The 5,777-nt window shown below is 26.5% G+C and overlaps 1 pseudogene; it reads left to right on the top strand.

The window, feature by feature from the left end:
- The first annotated feature begins 604 nt into the window (after positions 1-604).
- On the top strand, positions 605-4,734 carry LOC107016869 (annotated as a pseudogene).
- The last annotated feature ends 1,043 nt before the right edge of the window (positions 4,735-5,777 follow it).

Here is a 5,777-nt window from a genome sequence, read left to right as displayed (position 1 = left end):
ACATTGGTGATTCTTGTTACATACCCGAGATGGAGAAAGAAAATTATATATCAGATACAAATATATCAAATGTGGAGACGAAACAATTGTACAAGGATAAAACAACTCTTGTGGCTGTAATGATGAATTACAAAATTAAAACTAGCTTCAATTTTAGAATTAAACGGTCAGATACAAAAAGGTATGCAAGTATTTCATATTTGATTTTTGTTTACACACTTTATATAATGATATTTTTGGATAAATTTGGATTATTTACATGGTTAGTATATCACTTGGTGTTGGATAATTAAAAATTTATTTTGTATAAGTCAAAGATGGAATTATAATTGTGACAATTTAATTTATTTTGTATTATTATGTTGACGTGTCTGTGAACGTGTGTAGGAGGTAAAACACAGTGGACATTTATATAAATGTTAAAATAGTTTGTTTGACATGAATATAATATGAGGTGTTATTGTAAATGTTACATACCTTTACATATATTGACTGTAATTATCAAAATTTTGTATCAAATCTTAAAGTTTCAAGTATGCATTTTTACTAATAACTAACTAATTTATATTGGTATAATTGCAACTATGTTTTAGAGTGTTATTCGGAGAATTGTTGTTGGAAATTAAAGGCGTCTGTTAGGAAAAACACTGATATATTCAAAGTAAGATACTTCAACAGTGAGCATACATGTCCATTAAGGGATAGGGTATTAAGTAAAGTACAAGCTACTGTTGGATTTATTGGTGCTTTTACAGCTCCAAAATTGGTAAATCATAAAAGAAAACATACTCCAAATGATATAATTGATGATGTTAGGGAAATGTATGGTGTTGAGATTTCTTACCAGCAAGCATGGCGTGCTAAAGAACGTGCACTAGAGTTGATAAGGGGCAATCCTGCAGATGCATATAAAAATATGCCAAGATACATACATATGTTGGGAACGGTGTATCCAAATTCTTATATACGGATGCACAAATCAGAGAAAAATGAATTTATGTATCTATTCATTGCTTTAAGGCCTTTGATGAGAGGGTTTGAGTTCTGTAGGCCTGTTGTTGTTGTTGATGGTTCACATCTTAGTGGAGCTTACAAAGGGACGTTTGTATCCGCAAGTACTCTTGATGGGGCAGGTATGTCATGTTGCTGCATAATTATAATTTTTTTAAAATGATAATAATAACATTGTTTCAACATTATGTATCAAGTACATTAATATTGTGTGTTGACTATGTTAAGGTTGCATATTACCATTAGCTTACGGGATCGTCGATACGGAAAATGATTGTTCATGGACATGGTTCTTCACACAGTTCAAAAATGCATTTGGTGAGAGAGAAAAAATGTGTGTTGTTTCTGATAGAAACGAAAGCATAATTAAGAGTGTTAGTATAGTTTATCCAAATGTTCCACATTTTGCATGCATATGGCACTTGTGGAAAAATGTTTGTACATACTACAAGAGAAGTAAAAACACTCTAAGTGATCTGTTTTATTCGATGGCTAAGGCTTATCGAAAAAAGGATTTTGAAAAATTGATGGCTAAAGTGGAAAAAGTAGATGGCAGAGTTAAAAAGTATCTTGAAGAGGCTGGCTATGAAAGGTGGTCTACATGCAACCGTGAATAGGGGTAGAATGATGACATCTAACATTGCGGAATGTATCAATGGTTGTCTTGTCGATGCACAGCAATTACCTGTTTTGGACTTTTTGGAAGAAGCCAGAATTCTATTTGGTTCTTGGAACTGAAAAAATAGAGAAATAGCATCTTATACAAAGGAAACATTAGGGAGGAAATTTGAAGAGATATTGATTGTAAACGCGTCCAAATGTTCGAAAATGAAGGTATTTATTCATATATCAAATATTATGTATCTTGCTTAAATATTTTAAGATTTTTTTTTGTATCAAAAAATATAACAGTAACTTTTTAAAAACTATTGCAGGTTGTTGCATCTTCAGAATTCATTTTTTCAGTTTATGAAGGTGGTATAAGATACATCATTTGCCTTGAGAGAAAGAATTGTTCTTGTCGTAGATTTCAGCATGATGAAATACCTTGTGCGCATGCAATGGCTGTTCTGAAGAAGAAGAATATCAAAGATGTACACCCATACTGTTCTGATTACTATAAACCTGATGCATTAGCCAACACCTATGCAGTTCCAATGGAACCAATGCCGGACAAAAGTGATTGGACAGTTCCGGAAAGTGTTTTGGAAGAAGTTGTATTGCCACCAAGATACAAAAGAATGCCTGGTAGACCAAGAAAAAAAAGAAAGAAAAATGCAGATGAAAAGCTAAGCGGAAACACAAATTGTTGTGGACGATGTGGACAAAAAGGTCACAATAGAAGAACATGTACTTTCTTTCCAAAAGATTCATAATGATTATGTTTCAGGAGTTCCTTTAATAAATGTAATAGTGTAGCATTTGGTTCCACTGTTACACATTCAATAAATTTCTTTGATCATTTGGCAATGTGTTCTCTAATTCTTTATTTTTTGTTAAACTCTATTTAAATTTGACATTATATTTATGTATCAAATACTTTATTTTATAATCCTTACTCAAACTTACTTTAATCAATATTAATTGCGGAAATTTCACCCAGATTATTTTCAGTTCTAATTTAATTTAATTTAGTAATATAGTATCATGTGTGTAGATACTTAAAAAAAATTCATATTTTTGAAGGGCAAATAATAGTTCGTAATATATATAAATCATAGTACTGAATATATCTTATTTGTACAAAAGATATTAATTTTTTTAAAAAAAAAAACTGGCGTGTATCAAGTGTAATAACTAGTATCACTGTTTGTGATATTATATATTTTGATATTTCATGTATCATATACATAATATAGTTACGTATATAATTTTCTTTTTTTGTATCATACAATTCTTTATTTTTTGTTAAACTCTATTTAAATTTGACATTATATTTATGTATCAAATACTTTATTTTATAATCCTTACTCAAACTTACTTTAATCAATATTAATTGCGGAAATTTCACCCAAATTATTTTCAGTTCTAATTTAATTTAATTTAGTAATATAGTATCATGTGTGTAGATACTTAAAAAAAATTCATATTTTGAAGGGCAAATAATTGTTCGTAATATATATAAATCATAGTAATGAATATATCTTATTTGTACAAAAGATATTAATTTTTTTAAAAAAAAAAACTGGCGTGTATCAAGTGTAATAACTAGTATCACTGTTTGTGATATTATATATTTTGATATTTCATGTATCATATACATAATATAATTACGTATATAATTTTCTTTTTTTGTATCATACAATTCTTTATTTTTTGTTAAACTCTATTTAAATTTGACATTATATTTATGTATCAAATACTTTATTTTATAATCCTTATTCAAACTTACTTTAATCAATATTAATTGCGGAAATTTCACCCAAAATTATTTTCAGTTCTAATTTAATTTAATTTAGTAATATAGTATCATGTGTGTAGATACTTAAAAAAAATTCATATTTTGAAGGGAAAATAATTGTTCGTAATATATATAAATCATGGTACTGAATATATCTTATTTGTACAAAAGATATTAATTTTTTTTTAAAAAAAAAAATTGGCGTGTATCAAGTGTAATAACTAGTATCACTGTTTGTGATATTATATATTTTGATATTTCATGTATCATATACATAATTTAATTACGTATATAATTTTCTTTTTTTTGTATCATACAATATATTTACGTATATATAATAAGTGTTTTTTTCTGACAATAATTACATTAGTGTAATTATTATTATAGTTTTGATACAATAATGACATTAATGTCCAACTAACAGTATACATAATTCCTGAATTCATAACGGTGATAAAAAAAAATTAAAGTAATAGAATAAACAATTTTAAAAATCAAAACACTTTCATAATTTAACAATAGGGAAAATTATATGGAATGGCAAACATTCCTAAGTAATTATATAATAGGGGTATAGTTTAATTTATTTACATTCTATAATTATAGTTTTTTTTTTTTTGCTATAATTAATGGGGTCCACCACCTATTCCTAAACCAATAGTATAAAAACCTTTTTTTTTTAATTTTGTATATAATTTTACACAAAACAATATTATCTCTCATATTCATATTCCACCTTTTTCTCCTACAATTAATTCTTCTATCCGATTTGAATTTCAAATTGTCCAAAATTCAATTACTCCCTTCCGAAGTTGAATTCAATTTTCGTAGGTACTCCTAAATTTTAGTCGTTTTCTTTTTTTTTTCCTTATTCAACAATTGTATATGTATTGTGTTTCTTATGTTTTTTCATATTTTTTTGATGAATTAATCGATTGTTTGTTCTTATTAGATCTCAAATTAGTCACAGAATGAATGAATCATCTTCATCTATGAGGATTATCAAAGGTATTCCATTGCATGTCAATTTTGTTGACAATTTACCATCGTTTTCAATGGGTTTAACTCAAGATTTTGGGGTTGATGTAGGGTCTATGGTAAAATCAAAACAAGTTCAACATGAACAAACAATGGAAGAATTGAGATCAAAGAAAAAATATGACCTTACGGCAGTTCAAGAAGTTATTAACAATTCTAAAGCTAGAGGCATTAAAATTGTACAAGGAGGAAGAAAGAAGAAAGCAGTAAACATTGATTCAGAGGAAAATGCATGTGAAGTTGACGGATCTGAAGAACATCATAATTATGAGGTAGTGGCTTAAAACACAAATTTAGATACAATTTTTTTGTTACTTAAATGTCAATATACAAAAAATTATTGTTTAAGTAAATTTTGTATTCACGTAATTGTATATAGTATATTGCATGTTTAGTACACACAAGTTTTAGTTATATATTTGTATATGTGTCTGAGGATTTGATTACTTTATACATACTTTAAGTTATGTATAATGAGTAATATACTAAGTCTTAATAGTGGTAGTAGCAGATTGTATATTAAGGCTCATTATTATTTTTGTTTTTGTATATATATACAAAAAGTGATTGGACTTAGTTATACAGATGGGAAATTTCATATATGATTATAAAATGTATATTTTATTAGTTATATACAAATTATTGAAGTTAGTATATATTAAGTTTATATACATATACAAAAATTGATCTGTCCATGACTGTTTTCAAAATTGACTGTTTTTGTATACATATATACTAAGTTTTAATAGTGGTAGTAGCGGATTGTTTATTAAAGGCTCATTATTATTATTATTTTTGTATACATATATACACAAAGTAATTGAATTTAGTTATACAGATGGAAAAATTTCATATATGATTGTAATTTGTATATTTTAGTAGTTATATACAAATTATTGAAGTTAGTATATATTAAGTTTATATATTATTGGAGTATATACAAAGTCATTTAGACAGTTGTATATATTGTCATGTTTAACTACTATATTCATGTAAACATATTGACCAGAATGCGTAACCAAAATAGCCAATGAAGCCATTATCTATACAATTATAAAAAAAATAATATTTTAAATCATTCAAAGAGATCATATATACAATTAATACAACACTATTATACAATCAAATTACTGAATTGATTTTACACTGATATTCTTTTTAATATACAAATACTACATCAACAAAAAGTATATAATTGTATAGTACGAAATTTCTGCTTAAAATAATCGTATTTTGAAACCAGTTTTCAAAAAAAAATAATTACGACACCACAATAACGAATGCACATAAATCAAAATTTGTAAATCCAATAGAACATTGTATAATT

The sequence above is a fragment of the Solanum pennellii genome, chromosome 4, assembly GCF_001406875.1.
Source record: "Solanum pennellii chromosome 4, SPENNV200".
Taxonomy (NCBI): domain Eukaryota; kingdom Viridiplantae; phylum Streptophyta; class Magnoliopsida; order Solanales; family Solanaceae; genus Solanum; species Solanum pennellii.
Note: the sequence above shows the minus strand (reverse complement) of the source record. Positions and strands in the feature narration are given on the sequence as shown.